Source organism: Lactuca sativa, chromosome 9, assembly GCF_002870075.4.
Source record: "Lactuca sativa cultivar Salinas chromosome 9, Lsat_Salinas_v11, whole genome shotgun sequence".
Classification (NCBI taxonomy): domain Eukaryota; kingdom Viridiplantae; phylum Streptophyta; class Magnoliopsida; order Asterales; family Asteraceae; genus Lactuca; species Lactuca sativa.
Window position 1 is genome coordinate 221,775,153 of NC_056631.2, and position 7,536 is coordinate 221,782,688.

The following is a 7,536-nucleotide window of genomic DNA, read 5'->3' on the forward strand; positions in this document are numbered from 1 at the left end:
AAGGCACCAAGGCTAGACCATTACTTGATATCAATTTTCAATAGTTAAATGTGCAATTGACTTGTTATTTGATGTGTTATGATTTAAGTGAAGACCATGGGCGATCCCATGGCAATTGGTAAAGACCATGGGGGAGCCCATGGCCCATGATTGTAATACCATGGGGGTAGTGCATGGCATTACAGATGAAGACCATAGAGGGAGTCCATGGCAATCCTACATGTATGTTGCATGACATTATATGGTTATTTGTTTGTATGCTTTGGGGTGCTCACTAAGCATTAGCTTACAGTTTGTTGGTTGTTTCAGGTACTTTAGGATCTAAGGGAAAGGGCCCGGATTGATAGTGTAGCAGGTGCTCTCCAGTAATCTGCATTTCTTGTTTTAGTTATTTTGATTTTATGGACATAAGCTATGTAATGAAATTTGGAAACACGTGAGGAGTTGTCTACCTCCTAATAGCGTTATCCATAATAACCATAAGCTCAAATGAGTTAATGAGTTGTGTGAACTGATTCCAGGGACTTAAACGCGATAAGGCCTCGTGAATTAACAATAGCATACACATACATAGAAACATATAGCAACCGAGTTTGATACAAGTAAAATTAAATACAACGAACATAAATAGTTTAGGACATGCTTTTCCACCCCAAAACATAAAAATCGAAAATAGGGGGGAGTCGTGAACACTCACATTATGCATTGAGATGATGAAAATAGTGCCTTGAACTACGTTTCACTTGTACTACTACCGATTCCTACAATAATGTTACACGCTAATGAGTCTCTAATTGAAATCTAATACTAATATACTAACTACAATAATAGAATTATGTCAATAATGTGTCAAAAATTTAATATTGTTAAGTTACAAATATTTTTCTAAAATTGTGAATTTTATAGCTCATGTGATTAAGACAGTTTTGGATATTAATTTCCAGGTTTTTGTAATATTAACTTAGGGTATTGCAACACATTTAAATATGTTTTAAGCTCTTAAAAAGCCAAAATATTATCAAACAGTTTCCAAAAATTCTCAAACTTTGCATTTTCATTCTAAACACAGTAGAGGTCTTCTAAAAAATTTCCCTTGAATTTTTGATGTGATTAACTATTTTTCCCAATTTTTAAGCCTTAATAACAATATAAATTTATGAAAAATAATATCCAGATGAAAAATATTCCCAAAGTTTTTATAATACTGCCACTGGACATACTTAAGCTGAGAAAAATATAAAAAATGATTTCTAAACTGTTTAACACAATTTTATGATTTTTGTGTATTTATTCTAATAAAAATTGATATAAATAGAAAACAGTTTCCAAAATTTCCCAAACTTTTTTTATTACTGTTATGAAACATTTGTAAGCTGATAAAAATATAAAACTAGATTTCTAAACTGTTTAACTTAATTTTATGATTTTTGTGGTTTTAAGTATATTAAATCTTGGGAAAATAGACGAAAAATAGCATACAGAAATTAAAAATCATCATAATTTTTCTGTAGCATCCTAATATATTAAAAGGTGTTCGGGGTAATTTGCATGAATTTTGGATGCGTAAAACTCTTTTTCATTTTTTTAGTCCACTATAAACACAAAAATTATGGATATATATATATATATATATATATATATATATATATATATATTTTAAAAACTCCCAAAATATATTTCTGATTTGTAAACATAAGGGAGAAGTTGCGTAAAATAAGGGATAATACTTTCACATTCCCTAAAGTAGTTTTATGATTTATTGGATCTAAATAAAAAGAAAATTCAAAACGATACTAAACAGTAACTCAAAGGGTCATCCACAAATGTTTCCAGAATTTATTTACAAGTGTAAGTATTTTATATTCTTTAACACTCTATTTTCTTATTATTTTCATGTAAAAATAAAGAAAAGATATATTGAGCTGAAAATTTCAAGAATGCATCTTCATATAATTTAATATCACTGAAAAATAATTTTCTTATTTTTGATGTAAAAAAACATGCCTAAATGCTCAATAAGTTATAGAGAAAACTTGATACTTGTGATTTTGGTAAAGATTATTGTTGTTACTTTGAGAATTTTTGCAACATGTTCCAAAGACTTTTAAATCAAGATCTCTTTGTACCTCTTAATACATGATGTTAAGTGCTCAAATTAATTTTCCTAGATTTTTAGTGAGGAATAAGACCTTTGAACATGCATTACAAAACTAGTATTCACAAAAAGGTGCTGATTGAGCAACAGTTTTGTAAAAATTGCTAAAAATCGAAATATTAGAATTTTCCAGTGAGGTAAGATGGGTTTAAAACCTTACTCAAAATTTTATATTTCAGAAAAAGAATCTCGAATTTTGGTTAAGAAATGAGTGAGATATGACAGTTTAAAGTCAGGTAATAAAATGTAGCATATTGCATGCATAATGATTGGTTAGAAAAGTGAGTTTTCATCATTTCTTTGAGTAAATCTTTTGAAATATTTTAAAGATATCATGATCCATGCATTTTATGGTCATGTTTACAGAGATCAAATATATTTAAAAATAATAATTTACATACATGCATTAAAATACAAAGATCTTATTTTTCAAGAACTCTTAAAAATGAGTTTGATGTTTTGATCCTTAAAATCGATTTTGCCCTAAGATCATGAACATGCGACTTGGTTAACATACATGCATGGTGTTAAAACACCTACTTGATCTTCTAAAAACCATTTTAACAAAAATAAATCAAGTTTGAAGAAGTTGAAGAAGTAGAAGAAGGAGATAGGCAAGAAAATCTATGAAAACTTGAAGGAAAATGAAGGAAAACCGTGTTCTACCTTAATGAACACCACTAGATGATGAAGATTTTGAGTTTAAGGAGTGTTCTTTCATTTATTTTCTGGAAAATTTCGTAGTTAGGAGGGAGGATGACAGAAACTGGTGGTGGTGGTGGTGGAGAGAAATGAGAGAAAATGAGAGGTAGAGTGAGAGAGTGATTCTAATTTTAGGGAAATGGAGTATTAGGGTTTTTAAGTAACAGAGAGAGATAGAGAGAGGGAGAGAGAGAGAGAGAGAGAGAGAGAGAGAGGAGAGAGGTCCGACTTTTGAGGGTATAATTCCCTCCCTCTCTTTTAATTTTATAAAAAATTCAATTCTTTTATAAACATATCAATCTTTTTATAAAATATACACCCTAACCAAGTTTTTGTTCATGAAACCTTGATTTTTGACTTATAAATTAAGGGTAATTTCTTAATGAATTTAATTTTATTTTCCATTAATGAATTTTCAAAGTTTTAATTATTATAAGATGATATTATAAGGTTCATAACTATTTTTATAGAATTTTTAAGGTTAAAGTTTATAAATATGTGTTTTTAGGGCTTTTTAGGGTTTTTGAGAGTTTGTAAATCTTTGGATATCAAAATAAATAGAATCTTTGAGACTTCAAATTATCTTATGTTATTATAACTCTTTTATAGTTATAAATAATCTTTGTAACTTACTTTATTGGTTTATTGGCATTCTATGTGGTGGTTTCGACATTCAAGTGAAATTGAGGAATCAAGTATACTATTCCTAGCTTTCAATTTGACTTAAGTTCCAACGAGACTCGGACCTAATTTCTACCACTAGGTAAAGTGCATGATGTGTGCATATGATTCATGAAAAGGCTTCTGAGTCAAAGAGTGACCCGAATATGGATATTCACTACAGTTACGTAGTTGTAGAATTCACATAACAATGTGAAACCTAAGTACATTGTCCATCGTTTCTAACTGTTTCCAAGTTTCTAGTAGATTATAACATAGCTTTTAGTTTCTAAGTCTACTATGTGTCGTGCCTATACGTGCGACTAAGTTTAGTCAAATCTAGCACCGACTCGAATTATGACGGTTGTCACAGTCTCCCCCGGTTGAAAGAATTTTGTCCCGAAATTCAATTCGTGACGTATTCTATTAGAACTCAGCCGGCTACAATTGTATATTTGGAGAGATGGTGACCTGGAGAGATCTTTTATTATTTTTGGTTAATTTCTCAAAGGAAGACCCCAATTATTTAGTTATAATCAAATTAGTGTTTCCTTAATTCGAGTTTTACAGACTAGATTGTGGGAAATTAGGATCATGGAAATCATGATCCAACCATGGTGACCTAGTCGAAAAAGATCATCTAGTTAGATATTATTTGAATTAAGAGAGCGGTATAAGTTTTGCTGAAGCACCAAGTACACTGAGCGTTAAATCCGCATTGATCCTTATGTTGCATTCTAAATTAGCACTAAGTGTAAAGTTGCCTCCTCATAAAGAAGAGATTAGGAACAATTTGTTCACTTCCGGGTTGGTTACTACATCTGGAAAAGATATATTCCGAAATATGAAGGTGTAGCACGAATGAAAGGGGAAGCGATCGAGGGTAAGTTTCTAAAAATACATACTAAGGGTAGACAACGAAGTTTTGGTATATCTCAAATATAAAGGCTATTTAAGTGTCATCTACAAAATAAATTACGAAATGATTGAGGATCTCCGGGGCTATAATTACTACTACGGTTACTCTTACAATAATAAAACTATATTCTAAGAGTATATATAATTACAGAGTCATTGTTTCTAATAAAGGCGGTGAAAGTTTATGATATTTTAAATCACATTGTGTAGATAGCATTTTAAGTGTATAGAAGTGATAAAAATCTCATTGTTATCAAAATGTGTGTTTAGAAATGATAATTAATCTCATTTTTATCAAAATGTGTAATAATTCCAATAAAATGAAGATACATGTGTGGCGATCAAACGAAATAGTAAAATAATATAAAGATTAATTAAGGTTACAGGTTTAAGTCATCAATTAGGGAATTTGTACATAAATATTTTGATTACTCTTTTGAAAAATTGTCTAATTGTCTAAGTCAGGACAAATTCAAGCTTACGAGTCAGTATATTGATGAAAACAAGGTTGAGAGTTTAGGAACTCACTGAAAATTACAAAGTAGAATGCTATTTAAGAAATGTGTAAAAATGTTGATCATCGAAAACAGTGCATTCTTAATTTAGTGATTCTACAAAATTAATCATTTGAAGGATAAATAATCGTTACATTTAAACTGTTTATGTTTTTAAAGAAAATACGAAACATATGAAATGTATTCTTCACATATATTTTCTGGATTTTAAAAATGATAAGAACAAGGGTAGTGACATTGTGTATTAATTGTAAGGAAAGAAATACAATGAAAATTGCACTTTAAATCAAGTTTTTGAATTTAGAACGAAAAAAGAAATGTAAACAAGGATAACTTGTTTACAGTAGAATTTAGAATAAAAACAAAATATATATGATAAAAGATGAAATTTAACATTTCAAAGTTGACCAAGTTAAAAATTCTCCTCAAGACTATACATGTATTAATCGCTCAAAACGAATGGGTAGACTTCTATTCTGTATGTGTACGAACATGGTACCAAGAGAAGCAAAATAGACAGAAACAAAGTTAGGCAATGTATTATGTTATTATTATGGGTTTGCAAGATCTCATGTTAGAAGGAGAGTGAGAATTCAAGTTCGGGGGAAAGAAAAGGAAGGTAGCGGCGGTAGTAATTCCTATAGTTAAATTTTTAAGGATAATATACGTAAGTAGAACTAAATCTTAAGTTGAGATATATTTCAACTTCAACCTTTATGTATGTTGATGGTTACATAGAAATGTAAGAGTTTTAAAGTGTTTGCTAAGGTTTGATAGAAATTCACGAGTTATCTATTAAGTTAAACTCGATTTGTGAAAAAAAAGAAGTACTACAACTGGTAATTGAAAATCTTCCAGTTTTGACCTTTAGGCTTGAGTCCAACAATGGTTAAACGGATAAAGTAAAACTCGGTATATTTAAAAGAATAATTACATTTGTTGAAAGTGCATCACTGGGAGTTTAAAAGTGAACACTAAGTTTTGCATTGTTGTAAATTTTGAAACTTCATAGATTATAAAACTAATTTGGAATAAAATAAACAAATGATGTGTGTTGGAAAGCACATCTATCCATTGAAATGGATTTGAAATGAAATTGAAATTGCAATGTTAAAACCAGTATTGGTTAAATTGAGTTTTGAAGAAAAGTGTTAAGTTAAAGCAAGTTATCAAAAGATTTTTAGCGAGAATATGGCTTAAGTTGTTAGGAAAGGTTTAGTAAGTTGTATGAAGTGGTTATAAAGTATTTTAGCGATGATAAATATAACCGATGAAACGAAATAACTTTTCGATGGAAGATTAAGATGTAAGGAATAAGTGGATTTGTGTAACTAGTCTTACCTAATACTAATGCGAGTATAAGGCAAGTACCGGTGGGCTTTTACCCGAAATAAAGGACAAGAAAAATTATTTGTAAAACATTTTATGGTATCAATGCAGCTTCACAGCCTTTTATAGAGGTCATAACTAAAATTAGGATTTAATTTGCAAGTTACGTTAAAATATATTATATTGAATTTAAACTATTGATATTTCATATAGAAATAGGATTAAATTTGCATGTTACATTGGAAGATATTTTTTTTTAATCAAAATAAATAAAAACATTGAAAAAAGCCATAAATAACTAAAATTGTAAAATAAAAATAGAAAACAAAATTTCGAAAAGTTATCAAAAATTTGAAATTATATATATATATATATATATATATATATATATATATATATATATATATATATATATATATATATATATATATATATAATTTCAAATTTATAAAATTACAGAAATGGTGATTGAGGTTTGTAATATATTCCAAATTTGGTACAAGTTTAGAATAACATTTTTTATTAAAATTTAACTGAAAAGTTAGATTTAACGATATGAAAACCTTTCATGTAATTTTGCAAATCACAACGATCAATAGCATGACGTTTTCCTTGCAAGTCCAAAGTGAGATATTTTGCAAATCACAATGATCAACAGCATGACGTTTTCCTAGCGTGACGTTTTCTAGCCTAGTTTTTCCTAATTCCATGTCTCTTTTTTTTATTTTATGCTTTGATAATTTATTGGTGGTTGATTAAGTTGATCTATCAATTCTATTTTGCGTTGAACTAATATTGTTCTAAACTATTTGTATCCTTTGGCTGTATTTCATCTACGTCTACTATCGTATATATTTCTGTCGATTTCCACGCTATATGCTGAAAGCTATTCTATAGATGCTTGTTGGAAAACTAAAAGTTGGTTTGTCTTTTTTTGAGATAGAATGTCCACTAATTAAAGAGCAATATTTATAACAGATGATGTTTTATTAATGACTTCATTTTTAAGTTATTCAATAATATAGTATTATCCAACAATAATCAAAAGCAATGAATTCATATCGATTTCTCTTTCGTTAAACTAAGAAAAAATAATTTTGTATGGCCTAATGGACTATGGAGTATCCAATCCCTTTGCAAGCTTTGATAAGAACCTCGTGCTATAATTTGTAATAAATGTGCAAAATCGAAATGTATAAACAGTTATCAAAACAGAAGAAACTAAACCACGGACCCAAAACATTGACATTAATAACA